The following is a 17096-nucleotide window of genomic DNA, read 5'->3' on the forward strand; positions in this document are numbered from 1 at the left end:
TTGCCACAGCCAACTCACCATGGCCAACTCACCACAGCCAACTTGCCACAGCCAACTCACCATGGCCAACTCACCACGGCCAACTCACCACAACCAATTCACCACAGCCAACTCGCCACAGCCAACTCGCCACGGCCAGCTTGCCATAGCCAACTCACCATGGCCAACTCACCACAGCCAACTCGCCACAGCCAACTCACCATGGCCAACCCGCCACAACCAACTTGCCACAACCAACTCACCACAGCCAACTCACCACAGCTAACTCAACACGGCCAACTTGCCACAGCCAACTCGCCACAACCAATTCACCACAGCCAACTCACCACAGCCAACTCACCACAGCCAACTCACCATGGCCAACTCGCCACAGCCAACTCACCACGGCCAACTCACCACAACCAATTCGCCACGGACAACTCACCACAGCTAACTCACATGGTTAACTTGCCACAGCCAACTCGCCACTGCCAACTCACCATGGCGAACTTGCTGCAGGAAAACTCACGGCCAACTGCCCACAAGAAAATTCGTTGCAGGACAATTTAACTTGGTTCAGCTGCTCTTGCCTTCTGGCAGCTCTTCGCATGCGTGCAGTAAGAACAGGCTCCTCCTGTTCCTCTGCCTCTCTGCTGTCCATGCATCGCTCCCAGATGGCCCTGGCTCCGTCTCTGCCTCTGATGCAGATTTCTCATCCGGGCCTTCCCTTGATTCCAGGACTGGCCCACTGTCCTCCCCAGCCTCCTCACTGTCCACCTCCATTGCCAAGGTCCGCAGTCTGCTAGCGGACTACCACAACGCGGTATTAGTTTTCAGTTTGCATGAATGTCGCAGGGCTAATCCCATTTAGGTCGAAAAGGACAATTCTCATACCATGAGAAAGGGTTAAAGAAAACTCCAGTGATCGAAATCTCTGTTAAGCTTGTCCTAGCTAGAAGGCATTCTTCGCATAGCTTTGCCGAGAGCATAATTTTCCCTTCAAAAAGATGAAGTCAGGAAGAAGCCTACCGAAAAAAGACACATCCTCTTGCTTTTAATGGAGCTGTGTTTACACGCTGGAAGCAGAATTTCTCCTCTTAAGCTCTGACTTCATGATTCAGATATAAATACGTTACTCAGGAGAATGGCTCGCAAAATGCCAGGCAGACCTTCTTATGAACCCACCGCGGATTTTTTTTTATTTATTTTAATTTTTTTTTGCCAATTTCTATTTCTAACATTCATTCAAAGGAGCTGCTTCCACGTCTGTGCCGTTGAACAAATGGGAAAAAAATGTTATTAGGCTCTTCAGTCTACTAACGTAGCTTTTTTTCAAGCATAGTCTCTCACACACAGCCCAGCTTTTGAAGTGGGGGGGGGAACCAGACTTTTTAAAATTGCCTATTTAGGTATGCTATATTCAAGAAGATTACATCTGGGCAAACTGCAAAACTGAAACCCCTTACATGCTCTTTATTTGTTTCTCTCACCAGCACTAAAATGAAGCACACATCTTATCTTCTACTTTCTGGAAGTGCACACTGTGTGTCACATTTGCACACTACTAATGTACCTCCCTTCCATTTTTGTGTTATTCTGCCTTCTCTCTCTCTCTCTCTCTCATTCTCTCTCTCATATTCTCTCTCTCTCATTCTCTCTCTCATATTCTCTCTCTCTCTCTCATATTCTCTCTCTCTCTCTCCCTCTTTTATATATCTCTCATTCATTCTTTCTCTCTCTCTCTCTCATATTCTCTCTCTTTCTCTTTTATATATCTCTCATTCTTTCTCTCTCTCTCTCTCTCTCTCTCATATTCTCTCTCTCATTCTCTCTCATATCTCTCTCTTTCATTCTATCTTTCAAATTCTCTATCTCATTCTGTCTCTCATCTCTCTCTCATATTCTCTCTCTCTCATATCTCTCTCATATTCTCTCTCACTTTCTTATTTCCTCTCATATTCTCTCTCTCATTCTCTCTCTCTCATATTCTCTCTCATATATCTCTCATAGTCTCTCTCTCTCATTCTCTCTCTCATATGCTCTCTCTCTCATATCTCTCTCATTCTTTCTCATTCTCATATTCTCATTCTCTCTCATATTCTCTCTTTCATTGTCTCTCACATATCTCTCTCTCTCATTTTCTCTCTCTCATCTCTCTCTCATATTCTCTCTCTCTCATCTCTCTCTCTCATCTCTCTCATATTTTCTCTCTCATTCTCTCTCTCATCTCTCTCTCTCATATTCTCTCTCTCATATTCTCTCATATCTCTCTCATATTTTCTCTCATTCTTTCTCGTTCCCTCTCATATTCTCTCATTCTCTCTCTCTCATATTCTCTCTGTCTCATATTCTCTCTCTTATATATCTCTTTCTCATATCTCTCTTTCATATTCTGTCTCTTTCTCTCTCATATTCTCCCATTCCTTCTCACTCATATTCTCTCTTTCTTATAGCTCTCTCTCTCTCATATCTCTCTCATATTCTCTCTCTCTCTCATTCTCTCTTTCTCATATTCTCTCTCTCTCTCATTCTTTCTGTCTCTCTCATATTCTCTCTTTCACACACGCGCACGCGCACACACACACACACACACACACACACACACACACACACCACTTTTTCTCTCAAACCCTCTTTCAGAAACAAACCTCACCATGTTGTGGGAAATTGTGAATGAAAACAGACAGGCAATTCTGTTCTGCATCATATTTAATTCATTGAACACTAATCTCCTGCCATATTTTGCTAATAAGTATTTTGATTTCTGTATTCCGATATATACAGGTTATGAATCTGAGGTCAATGCAGGATTCTCACTCAAAGCACAAACAGCCAGCTTCAAATTATTCTACTTTCGACATGTTATACAAAAATCCCACTCTCTGGAGAAGACCCTGATGCTGGGAACAGTAGAAAGAAAGAGATTGACCAGTAACAAGATGGTTTCAGGTTCAATAGCAGTGGGTTACTACCAGAAGACCAGTTTAGGGACAGATCCTCATGAAGAAAATTTTTCTCTATTGAGTCTGTCTGTCTGTCTGTCTATCATCTTTCTGGCTGCTAGGAGTAGAAAACAACTTAATGACATATAATCAGTTAATTGATCAATCAATTTTTGGGGGGTTTCCGATCACTTACACACAGTCTATAGCACTAGCAATAGCACTTAGACTTGTATACCGTTTCACAGTGCTTTCCAGCCCTCTCTAAGCAGTTTACAGAGTCAGTGTCGTGTCCCACTCCTCCTCTGACGGCCAGTCTGGGAAGTCTGTATCCAGCGTGGCCATGAAGCCTCTGCAGCTTTGCCAAATTCCTGTCAGAGTTCTCAGGGCAGGCAGGAATCCAAGGTGTGACTTCAGCAACCAGATTAGACTTTGCCTGACTCAAGGAATGCCAAAAAGCAGATCCTTTATATAGGCCATGGGGTGTGGCTCCATGACTCAGCACTTATCCAGGCCTGCCCCTCCCTTCCTTTTGCTGACGTCGCCTCTCCATTATCCGGAAGCGGGGATCTGTCCACGTTTTGTCCTCCTGCTCAGCTGCTGGCAATTCTAGCTCATGGCTGGCTTCTTGCTCACACGCTGTAGGAGGGAGGTTTGTTTGCTCATTCTGTCCAGGCATGGTGCCAGGGCTGGGGGCTGGAGGCATGCCAGGCCATTCTTCTTCACTATCAGTCTCTGGCTCAGATAGCAGGAGATGGGAGGGGCCCGGCTGAGAGGGGGGCGGGCGAGGCACAACAGTCAGCCTATTACCCCCAACAATCTGGGTCCTCGTTTTACCAACCTTGGAAGGATAAAAGGCTGAGTCAACCGTGAGCCAATGACGATCAAGCTCCCGGTGGTCTACAGAATTAGCCTGCAATACTGCATTCTAACCACTGCGCCACCAAGGCTATTAAGTGCTGCATGGCTATTTCCTCGACATTTTCTCTCCAAAAATTTCCACTTCCTGACTTCCCGCTGATTTTGGCATCCGTATAAAGCCAGATCAGAGTGAGGGAAGTGAAGGAAATACTTCCAGTTTTCAACCTGGTATCTTCTGCAGAGCAAACACTAGGAAATCATAATGACAAAGGTGTAGTGCAGGGGCAACCTTAAACACTCAAAGAACCACAAAGGTCCTAACCGGAAGCCCCCATTCAATTCTGGAGCCGCCCCCATCATAGAATCTCCTCCTAGCGCAGCATCCTTTTTCCTCTGCCGATTGGAGGTCAGTTCCCCCATCATAGAGTCTCCTCCTAGCATGGCGTCCTTTTTACTCTACCTGTCCTAACCGAAAACTCTATCAACTGTGGAGCCGACTAGCAACAGGAAGCCGCAGCAGAGGGGTAAAAGCGCCACATGCAGCTCCAGAGCCGCGGGTGGCTGACCCCTGGTGTAGTGACCTAGACCTTGCTCTCTGCTCTCACCTGTCCATCTTTCTAGCTATCGTATTGATGTAGTTATTCTCCTGGTGTTCCTTTTTTGTTGTTTATTTTATTGTTCTATTATTTTCCTTCCATTTAGATGCCTTTTCATTTTTCTTCCATCTGATTACTGTAAGCCACCTAGAGTAGCCGGCAAATAAATTTAACAAATAATAAAATGAAATATAACAAAATAGAATAAGATAAAATGTAATACTCTATGATTTTTGAAAACGAGATTGCAAAAGGCAAAGGAAATTGCTGGGTTTTATCAAACCTTTATTTCCCCCCACCCCACCCCACAACCATCATAAAAAAAACTGGATTCCAACAACAAAAATATTACTAAAAATATTTCTTAGGTTACAGAATTGGGTGATTGGTCATACAAAAATCAATAGATTTTAGGGCAAATTTTTTTTTATTTTTTTTCCATAATAATTCCCACAATTTGACCAGTGTACAATACAATCACTTATACAACAATCGATCCTATACTCAAATTATGCTCAATCCGGGCTACTGACCGCCACTCCTCCTTAATCCTTTCTACCCTTCTCATCCTTCTTCAACTTTCCCCACCATCCTTCTCCTCGCTTTCCTACTTCCCCTCCTCTTTCTCACTTCTCACTACCATCCTTTCTAACCCTCTATCTTCTCCTCCTTCTTCTCCTCCTATCCTTTCTTCTCCCTCCCTTCTTTCCTACCTACCTACCTACCTACCTACTTTCTTCCTTCTTTACTCCTCTTTCCTTACCCTTTCCCTTCGGGAGTGGTTACCGAGCAGCCCCGACTTTACACCATTCCAACTTGTTTAATTCTACCCTTATTTCTGTACAATGGCAATCAATCAACTTATAATCTTCCCCTCCCCCCCATTCCCCCCTCCCCCCCAAGACTTCCCAGAACAGAATACAGGGTATTGTAACTAACAAACATAATCTAAAATATAACATAAAACATATTCCATTTCACACCATCAAACCATCACACTATCAATTCCCTTCTTTCTTAAACTCTAATACATGTCAATTCCTAACTTCAATAGATTTTAAAACTGAATGGGGGCGGCCCGCATTTGCAGGAAGAACATATGTCAATGCATGCTATTACACAATATAATCCAGCATCTTAAAGTAAGGCAGAACCCAGGTAGTACCCTAGAGTAAGATTTTAAAATTACATAGAATAGAATAGAATAGAATAGAATAGAATAGAATAGAATAGAATAGAATAGAATAGAATAGAATAGAATAGAATAGAATAACAGAGTTGGAAGGGACCTTGGAGGCCTTCTAGTCCAACCTCCTGCTTAGGCAGGAAACCCTATAACATTTCAGACAAATTAAGAAGAGTTTATCCAATCTCTTCTTAAAAACTTCCAGTGTTGGAGAATTCACAACTTCTGCAGGCCAGTTGTCCACTGATAGATTGTTCTAACTGTCAGGAAATTTCTCCTTAGTTCTAAGTTGCTTCTCTCCTTGATTAGTTTCCACCCATTGCTTCTTGTCCTGCCCTTAGGTGCTTTGGAGAATAGTTTGACTCCCTCTTCTTTGTGGCAGCCTCTGAGATATTGGAACACTGCTATCATGTCTCCCCTAGTCCTTCTTTTTCATTAAACTAGACAAACCCAATTCCATCAACCATTCTTTATATGTTTTAACCTCCAGTTCCCCTAATCATCTTTGTTGCTCTTCTCTGCACTCTTTCTAGGGTCTCAACTTTTTTTTTTACATCGTGGTGACCACAATTGGATGCAGGATTCCAAGTGTGGCCTTACCAAGGCATAATAAAGTAGTAATAACACTTCTCCTGATCTTGATTCTATCCCTGTTAATGCAGCCTAGAACTGTGTTGGCTGTTTTGCCAGCTGCAGCAAACAGCTGGCTCATATTTAAGGTCCAAACAGCCTTGTATTAAATAAAATGATCATTCATTCCAAACCTTCACGGCCATCACGTAGGTAGATAAGCTATTGCTGAGGTAAAATCTATCTGGTTTGTTTCAAGTTCTAAGCACAGGTAGAGACCCTTTCCAAAATACCAGGAGAATCCATCAACCACTCCCAGAGATAATCTTTTCCAAGATTTCTGGGTATTTTCTTGGATCAATGCCCTTCAAAGACCTTTCTGGCAACCTTCAAATCAGTTTGCCTCTTGTGAGCAAAGACCTTTAGAATTCATGCCTGTGAAAGTGATGCACAGCTATACAAATGCGGTGACATTTCTTCCTAATTAGGAGCATTGCTATACAAACAAGCGTTGGCTCTATCAAAACATGTTCTTGTTCAAATTACAGCCTTGCTGCAAAATCGAAGCCGGGTTCAGAGATAATTGCCTTAGACGGGCCCGTTCACCAGCCGCATCATGTGTTGAAGGAGGCTGAAGCTAGAGGCCTGCAAACCGTCTTCTCTGCGTCTTGTTTATGATATGACAGAAGCTAAGGCTTAAACCCAACCGAAACTCCTTATCCTTTGACCCAGACATGTAGCTATTCCCAAATTCCAAAGGCATGAAAGAGGCAGTCTTTGGTTATTTGCTATATGATCCAAGAGGTTATAGCTCAAACCACATTCCACACAACTTTGAGATTCTTTCAGGGTTTCTTTAAACTAACTCAATGTTGAAGAGTCACTGTTGTTGAAGCTGCGCATCAGAACAAAAGAAGAACATGTAGCAATAGCCATAGCACTTAGACTTATCCGCTTATCTAGAGTGTTTTGCAGCCCTCTCTAAGCATATAGACCCCGACAATCTCAGTCCTCATTTTACCGACATTGGAAGGATGGAAGGCTGAGTCAACCTTGAGCCAGTGGGAATCAAACTGCTGGCAGTCGGCAAATTTAGCCTGCAATACTACATTTTAACCACTGCGCCACGATTGTCAAAAACAACCATGAGGGTTTTGAAAAGCACCTTTGGGACATCGGGCTAACTGTGCAACCAACTGTCATTGTGCAAATATAACTGTGGAATGAGCCACGGTGGCACAGTGGTTAGAATGCTGTACCGCAGGCTACTTCTGCTGACTGCCGACTGCCTGAAATTTGGCAGATCGAATCTCACCAGACTCAAGGTTGATTCAGCCTTCCATCCAGAGCTGGGTTTCAGCAGGTTCTGACCAGTTCTGGACAACCGGTAGCGGAAATTTTGAGTAATTTGGAGAACCGGTAAGTACCACCTCTGACTGGCCTCGCCCCATCTATACTCTGCCTCCCAAGTCCCAGCTGATTGGGAGGAAATGGGGATTTTGCAGTATTCTTCCCCTGCCACGCCCACCAAGCCATGTCACGCCCACAGAAGCGATAGTAAAAAAAATTGAATCCCACCACTGCTTCCATCCTTCCAAGGTGAGTAAAATGAGGACCCAGATTAGAGTAGAGTAGAAGTAGAGTAGAATTTTTTATTGGCCAAGTGTGATTGGACACACAAGGAATTTGTCTTGGTGCATATGCTCTCAGTGTACATAAAAGAAAAGATACGTTCATCAAGGTACAACATTTACAACACAATTGATGATCAATATATCAATATAAATCATAAGGATTGCCAGCAACGAGTTATAGTCATACAGTCATAAGTGGAAAGAGATTGGCGATGGGAACTATGAAACGATTAATAGTAGTGCAGATTCAGTAAATAGTCTGACAGTGTTGAGGGAATTATTTGTTTAGCAGAGTGATGGCCTTCGGGAAAAAACTGTTCTTGTGTCTAGTTGTTCTGGTGTGCAGTGCTCTATAGCGTCGTTTTCGGGGTAGGAGTTGAAACAGTTTATGTCCAGGATGCGAGGATCTGCAAATATTTTCACGGCCCTCTTCTTGATTCGTGCAGTATACAGGTCCTCAATGGAAGGCAGGTTGGTAGCAATTATTTTTCTGCAGCTCTAATTATCCTCTGAAGTCTGTTTTTCTTGTTGGGTTGCAGAACCGAACCAGACAGTTATAGAGGTGCAAATGACAGACTCAATAATTCCTCTGTAGAATTGGATCAGCAGCTCCTTGGGCAGTTTGAGCTTACTGAGTTGGCGCAGAAAGAACATTCTTTGTTGTCCTTTTTTAATGATGTTTTTGATGTTAGCTGTCCATTTGAGATCTTGCGATATGATAGAACCCAGAAATTTGAAGGTTTCTACTGTTGATAATGTGTTGTCAAGTATTGTGAGAGGTGGAAGTATGGAAGGGTTTTTCCTAAAGTCTACCACCATTTCTACGGTTTTGAGTGTGTTCAGTTCCAGATTGTTTTGGTTGCACCACAAGGCTAGTCGTTTGACCTCTCGTCTATATGCGGATTCATCATTGTCTCGAATGAGACCAATCACTGTTGTGTCATCTGCGAACTTCAGTAGCTTAACTGATGGATCATTGGAGATGCAGTCATTGGTATACAGAGAGAAGAGAAGTGGGGAGAGCACACAGCCTTGGGGGGCCCCTGTGCTAATTGTACAGGTATTTGATGTGATCTTGCTTAGCTTCACCTGCTGCTTCCTGTTTGTTAGGAAGCTTGTGATCCACTTACAAGCCTGTTCCGGTACCTGTAGCTGGTTTAGCTTAGTTAGGAGAATGTCTGGAATGATGGTATTGAATGCTGAACTAAAGTCTACAAAAAGGACCCTTGCATAGGTCTTTGGAGACTCTGGAGACTTTGGAGGTTATTGGAGGCAATAGACTGACTCTCTAAACTGCTTAGAGAGGGCTGTAAAAGCACTGTGAAGCGGTATATAAATCTAATTGCTATTGCTTTAATAGTGATACCATTTTCTATACAAGAGGGATATAGCTGTCTCTTCGCCCTTTGCTAATATTCACCCAAGATTGCATTTTCAAGGCAATGCTGTTCTGATGTCACAGAATCATCCAATTGCACAGACAGAACGCAACACAATCTTTGCAAAAGATAGCAAATTGCCATGGTTCTACAGGCCTTGTCAAGACTCCATTTGTTTATGGATCAGTTGAGTTGTTTCAGCGTCCCGGATAGAAACAGGCAGATGGCTGAAGCTCACCAGGTTGTTGTTGTTGTTGTTTTTATAGGATGCAGCATTTCCACCTATCTGCTTCTTGAAGGCACAGAATAAAATAATTAAAAGCAATCTAGGATATTAGCTGTATAATAACATGCGGAGTGCAGCGTCTCACGTCCCCAGCTGTGATTTATGCTGACTAGGTGTGTGTTATATTCCCTGCTTCATCAGTTTTGCCAAACGCTTAACAATAAATCTCGCAAATGTTGCAACTTGTAATATTGCAAACCGTGTGTGTGCCTTTATATAGACAACTGAACGAGGAATGGGACTGGTCGGCCAGTAGAATTCTTGCCGGTAGCCTTGTCTCTCTGTCTTTTTAAAAATCATTTTTTAGAAATCTTCTATTTGGGTGGGGGTCTTAATTCAATTCTTTCCTTCCCCAAGCCCTGTAAATTCTCAATTGTTTGCAAGGCCCAAGCAGAATCTTCTATCTATCTAACAAAATGAAATTCAACAGTGAAAAAAGTAAGGTTCTACATTTAGGCCAAAAAAACAAAATGCACAGGTACCGGATATGTGGTACCTTGCTCAATAGTAGTAACTGTGAGAGGGATCTTGGAGTCCTAGTGGACAACTATTTAAATATGAGCTAGCAATGTGCAGCAGCTTCCAAAAAAGCCAACAGAGTTCTCGGCTGTCTTTAGAAGATCATCTGACGGCTGTCGCCAGGGGAGCTTTTTATCAGGTTCGCCTGATTCGCCAATTGCGCCCTTTCCTGGATTGGGACTCGTTATGCACAGTCACTCATGCCCTCGTTACTTCCCGTCTGGATTACTGCAATGCTCTCTACATGGGGCTCCCCTTGAAGAGCACCAGGAGCTCCAACTGGTACAGAATGCGGCTGCGCGGGGGATTGAGGGAGCTTCTCGTAGCTCCCATGTAACACCTCTCCTGCGCAGGCTGCATTGGTTGCCGGTGGTCTTCCGGGTGCGATTCAAGGTTCTGGTTATCACCTTTAAAGCGCTCCATGGCATGGGACCGGGTTATTTACGGGACCGCCTACTGCCGCCATTAATCTCCCATTGACCTGTGCGCTCCCACAGAGAGGGCCTCCTCAGGGTGCTGTCAGCCAGATAATGTCGGCTGGTGACCCCCAGGAGAAGAGTGTTCTCTGTGGGGGCTCCGACCCTGTGGAATGAACTACCTGTGGGGCTACGTCTTCTCCCTGATCTTCGGACCTTTAAGCGCGAGCTCAAAACTTTTTTCTTTCACCAAGCAGGGCTGGCCTAATGATAAAGTTTTAATTGAGGGTTTTAGTGGGGTTTTAAGGGGATTAATCTATTTTATAAATTTTTACTTATTAATTTTAAATTTTTCAGCTTATTGAATTAGATTTTAATTGTTTATTGTATTTTAAATTTTTGATATTTATGTTTTATTTCTGCTGTACACCGCCCTGAGTCTTCGGAGAAGGGTGGTATAAAAATACGAAAAATAAATAAGTAAGTAAGTAAGTAAATAAATAAATAAATAAACAGAGGGATAGATCACGTGAAGTATTAATACCACTTTATAATGCCTTGGTAAGGCCACACTTGGAATATTGTATTCAGTTTTGGTCGCCATGATGTAAAAAGGAAGTTGAGACCCTAGAAAGAGTGCAAAGAAGAGCAATGAAGATGATTAGGGGACTGGAGGCTAAAACATATGAAGAACGGTTGCAGGAACTGGGTATGTCTAGTTTAATGAAAAGAAGGACTAGGGGAGACATGATAGCAGTGTTCCAATATCTCAGGGGTTGCCACAAAGAAGAGGGAGTCAAACTATTCTCCAAAGCACCTGAGGATAGAACAAGAAGCAATGGGTGGAAACTAATCAAGGAGAGAAGCAACCTAGAACTAAGGAGAAATTTCCTGACAGTTAGAACAATTAATCAGTGGAACAACTTGCCTGCAGAAGTTGTAAATGCTCCAACACTGGGAATTTTTAAGAAAATGTTGGATAGCCATTTGTCTGAAATGGTGTAGGGTTTCCTGCCTGGGCAGGGGGTTGGACTAGAAGACCTTCAAGGTCCCTTCCAACTCTGATATTGTTATTATTATTATCTATCAAAGAATAGATTCTTTGATCTCTAATAAGAGTAAGAAGACTAAGCAGAATCTATCAAAGAGACAAGAAGGAAGATAACTACAAAGTTTAACCAACAAGCAAGGAAATGTTGATAGAATAGAATAGAATTCTTTATTGGCCAAGTGTGATTGGATACACAAGGAATTTGTCTTTGAGGCATAAGCTCTCAGTGTACATAAAAATTACATTCATCAAAAATAATAAAATACAACACTTAGTGATAGTTCTAGGACACTAATAAGCAAACAAATAATACTAGAAACCAATAATAACGATATAAGTTGTAAAAATACAAGCAACATGGATATAGCCATAAGTGGGAAGAGATAGGTACTAGTAAGGATGAGAAGAATAGTAATACAATCTTAGTAGTTAATTTAACAGTGTTGTGGAAATTAGTTGTTTAACAGAGTGATGGCATTCGGGGAAAATTGTCCTTTTGTCTAGTTGTTCTGGTGTGCAGTGCCCTATAGCGTCATTTTGAGGGTAGAAGTTGAAACAGTTTATGTCCAGGATGTGAGGGGTCTGTAAATATTTTCACAGCCCTCTTTTTGACTCATGCAGTATACCGGTCCTCAATGGAAGGCAAGTTGGTAGCCATTGTTTTTGTTTGGGTTTTTGTTTTGTTTTTTTGCAGGTTTTTTTGGCATTTATTTATTTATTTATTTATTTACTTAGTCGAGTACATATTAGTTAAAATATATAAGTATAAGCATGAACTGAATACATAAAGTGAATACAATTAAAGAGAACATTAGGACAGGGACGGTAGGCACGTTGATGCGCTTATGCACGCCCCTTACAGACCTCTTAGGAATGGGGTGAGGTTAACAGTAGACAGTCTTAGGTTAAAGTTTTGGGGGTTTTGAGATGAGACCACGGAGTCTGGTAGTGCATTCCAGGCATTAACAACTCTGTTACTGAAGTTATATTTTCTGCAATCGAATCTGGAGCAGTTCACTTTAAGTTTGTATCTATTGTGTGCTCGTGTATTGTTGTGGTTGAAGCTGAAGTAGTCATTGACAGGTAGGATGTTGTAGTAGATGATTTTTTTTAAAATTTGAATTTATATCCCGCCCTTCTCCGAAGACTCAGGGCGGCTTACATTGTGTTAAGCAATAGTCTCATCCATTTGTATATTATATACAAAGTCAACTTTTATTGCCCCCAACAATCTGGGTCCTCATTTTACCTACCTTATAAAGGATGGAAGGCTGAGTCAACCTTGGGCCTGGTGGGACTTGAACTTGCAGTAATTGCAAGCAGCTGTTTAATAACAGACTGCATTAGTCTGTTGAGCCACCAGAGGCCCTTTGAAATAATTATCCGTTGAAGTCTGTCTTGTTGGGTTGCAGAGCCAAACCGGACAGTTAAAGGTAACGGTAAAGGTTTCCCTCGCACATTTGTGCTAGTCGTTCCCGACTCTAGGGGGCGGTGCTCATCTCCATTTCAAAGCCAAAAAGCCAGCACTGTCCCAAGACGTTTCTGTGGTCATGTGGCCAGCATGATTGAATGCCAAAGGCACATTGAACGCTGTTACCTTCCCACCAAAGGTGGTACCTATTTTTCTAGTTACATTTTTACGTGCTTTCAATCTGCTAGGTTGGCAGAAGCTGGGACAAGTAATGGGAGCTCCCCCCGTTACGTGGCACTAGGGATTCAAACCACTGAACTGCCAACCTTTTGATCAACAAGCTCAGCATCTAAGCCATTAAGCTACTGTGCCCCTCTAAACCAGACAGTTATAGAGGTGCAAAGTTATCTTTGGCTGATGGTGTACATCCGATCTAATTACTGCCATAGAGGTATTGGCCCAGTGCATGTTTGCAAAGGAAGTGTTTCACCAGCCACAGCAAATATGTGTGTGTGTGTGTGTTTCAATGTTTGCATCTGTGCGTGTGTGTGTGTGTGTGTGTGTGTGTGCATGCGCGTTTCCCCACAGTCCTATGCTATTATACAGAAACACACTTTGAAGCGCCCTCATCCTGAAAACCTCATCAGATCAATACTGCAGATGCTTCCACTCACCCCTTTCATTACTGGAAGAGTCCTGCTGTTGTCTGGCATTCCCCTTCCGATTTAATTGCACTCGCATTTAAAATTCTGGTGCACCTACAGAGGTGAAGCCGGTTGCGAACAATGAAATCTCCTAACCTCCACTGTCGGGTCCCGTCCTGTCCCCCATCGTCCCCCCTCCCCCCCCGGACCTCAGCACCCCCACTCTCACAGGAGAGACAGAAGCTATAAATCATCCATCAAGAGCATCAAGGCAAATGGCCCTGAAGATGGAAGAAAAAAAGGTTTATCAGCCAGGCGGTATCTCCAGCTGACCCTAGGAAATGAACCACAAAAATAAGAATGGCTTCTTATCCTCCCCCACCCCCCATTTCCCTTCTCTTGTGGGGGGGGAGGCTGAAGATGATTGCTAGCTTTGCAGAACCACAAATCCAGATGGATTCAGGGAGGTTTGGAGGTTAGCTAGCAAAAAAAAAAATTAGATAAATTTGGAGAGAGGTTTGCAGTCTGATTAGAGAAAAAAAAGATCAAAAAATATGGGTCATCTTTCTGTGTTGTTTCTTCTTCTTCTTCTTCTTCTTCTTCTTCTTCTTCTTCTTCTTCTTCTTCTTCTTCTTCTTCTTCTTCTTCTTCTCCTCCTCCTCCTTCTCCTCCTCCTCCCCCTCTTTCCTCTTCCTCCTCCTTCTCCTCCTCTCCTCCTCCTCCTCCTTCCACTTATGACTGTATGACTGTAACTTGTTGCTTGTTTCCTTACAATTTATATTGATATTGATTGTTTCCTGATTGCTTATTTGTACCCTTTGTCTATTAACAAGTGTTGTACCTTATGATTCTTGATGAATGTATCTTTTCTTTTATGTACACTGAGAGCATAGGCACCAAGACAAATTCCTTGTGTGTCCAATCACACTTGGCCGATACAAAATTCTATTCTATTCTATTCTCCTCCTCCTCCTTGTCTGACTTCAGTTTCTTGACTGAGAGAGCCAGTGTTGTCCAAAAGACACTCTCCATAGTCATGTGGCCAGCATGGCTATTTGCCAAAGGTTCAGAGAATGTAATTAACTTCCCACCAAAGTAGTACCTATTAATCTACTCACATTTGCATGTTTCCGGACTGCTAGGAGCTGAGGCAAGGAACTGGAGCTCACCCCATTGCATGGCGCTCAGGTCTCGAACCTGGACTGTCAGCGTTCCAGCTGACACGCTCAGCAACTTTAACCTGCTGAACCATCTTCTCAAAAATCCCCACTTTCCAGCTTTGTGCTGGAAAATGACTCTCATTCTATGTTACACCTGTCTATTTGAAGCTACCCTGCACCAATTAGTTTTGATCAAGCAAGTCAAAAAGGGGGAGAGAGAACCTTCCTCTTATTACCTGTGAACTTTTGCAGGGGCATTACAGACCAAAATACTGTAAAGGATTTGTACGCACTACAAGCTTTCTGTTGACAATCTCCTTGAAACTCCATGTGTGTCAAATATCCTTGGAGACTCTGTTATTCTCAACTGCCTTTTGCAACGGCTCCAAAACTTCTTTTTCCTTCCGCAAAATGGGAAGGCCATAAGAAGTTAAGAGATGTCTAACATTTCAAGGAACAGTTCAGGATACTTTTCCCCTTGCCTCCTAGCTCTCATTATTTGGGAAACAGATTTGGCATCTCCAGCACTAACAATATTACAACATATTATAAGTAATTATGTTCTCTTCGCTGATGATGTTAAACTATTTAATACCACCAACAATACGGCCACCCTTCAAAAAGATCTTGACTTTGTGTCGGAATGGTCAAAAACTTGGCAACTCCAAATCTCAACCAGCAAATGCTCTGTCTTGGAAAAAAGAAGCTTGATGCTCAAGCTAAATACAAGCTTGATGGACATTACCTTGTTGATGACCCCCATCCCGTTAAAAACCTTGGAGTTTTCATATCAAATGATCTAAGTGCCAAAGCCCTCTGCAACTACATCGCAAAAAAGGCTCTAAGAGTTGTAAACTTAATCTTGCGTAGCTTCTTCTCCAGAAACATTACACTACTAACCAGAGCATATAAAACATTTGCTAGACCAATTCTTGAATACAGCTCAACTGTCTGGAACCCACACCTCATTTCTGACATAAATACAATTGACATTGTCCAGAAATATTTTACAAGAAGAGTTCTCCTCTCCTCTGATTACAACAAAATACCTTATGCCACCAGACTTGAAATCCTGGGTTTAGAAAATTTAGAACTCTGCTGCCTTCAACATGAACTGAGTTTAACTTATAGAATCATCTATTACAATGTCCTTCCTGTTGAAGACTACTTCAGCTTCAATTGCAACAATACACAAGCACACAATAGATTTAAGCTTAATGTGAACCGTTCCAATCTTGATTGCAGAAAATATGACTTCAGTAACAGAGTTGTTAATGCCTGGAATGCACTACCAGACTCTGTGGTCTCTTCCCAAACTTTAATCAAACTTTAACCAAAGACTATCTACTATTGACCTCACCCCATTCCTAAGAGGTCTGTAAGGGGCATGCATAAGAGCACCAGCGTGCCTACCGTTCTTGTCCTAATGTTCCCTTTGATTGTATCCAATTCGTATAGTTATTTCATACTTATGCTTATATATATGCTTATATATCGTATAGTTATTTCATGCTTATGCTTATATATACTGTTATGACAAATAAATAAAGTTTAAAAAAATACTGTAACAGTCCTGCAAGTCAAAACAAACTACTAATGAGTTTGGTTTAGAGTTTACAGGAGAGCCCCCTGCATCCGGGAAAGGGTTGTGATGATTGTACAATGACAGGCACCCCTCCACCCCCCAGACAAGTTCATTTCTTACATCTGAGTGCCTGAGGGTAGAACAAGAAGGCAATGGTGGAAACTAATCAAGGAGAGAAGCAACTTAGAACGGAGGAGAAATTTCCTGACAGTTAGAATAATCAATCAGTGGAACAACTTGCTCCAACACTGGAAATTTTTAAGAAAATGTTGGATAGCCATTTGTCTGAAATGGTGTAGGGTTTCCTGCCTCGGCAGGGGGTTGGACTAGAAGACCTCCAAGCTCCCTTCCAACTCTGTTATTATGTTATGTTATATGTTATCTTTCTTTCTCTCATTAAAACTTGTCCATTTTGATTTACTCATTAAGACAAGTGAGCAGTGGTGGGATTCAACCAGTTCGCACCACTTCGGGAGAACCGGTTGTTAACTTTCTGAGCAGTTTGGCAAACTGGTTGTTGGAAGAAGTCATTAGGGCAGAGAACCGGTTGTTAAATCACTTGAATCCCACAACTGCAAGTGAGGCACAATCGGAAAGTGATTAGCAATAGGTGAATTTGTCCGTTTTTGATTTCACTGAAGCCCAAACCCTTCTTCTCCAAAAAAGCCCACAGGTTTGTTGGTTTGTTTGTTGGTTTGTTTGTTTGTTTGTTTGTTTGTTTGTTTTAAATCCATATTGTGACTGATTTTTCATTTATTATCCATGTCTGCTCTAGGTCTTGCCCTCAGTCCATTGATTTAAACAACCCAATCCTAACAGATCACGATCCTATTTTAATCCCTGCTCGTTTTTGTCTGTCTTCCATGCCACCTCAGGA

Source organism: Ahaetulla prasina, chromosome 5, assembly GCF_028640845.1.
Source record: "Ahaetulla prasina isolate Xishuangbanna chromosome 5, ASM2864084v1, whole genome shotgun sequence".
NCBI classification, from domain to species: domain Eukaryota; kingdom Metazoa; phylum Chordata; class Lepidosauria; order Squamata; family Colubridae; genus Ahaetulla; species Ahaetulla prasina.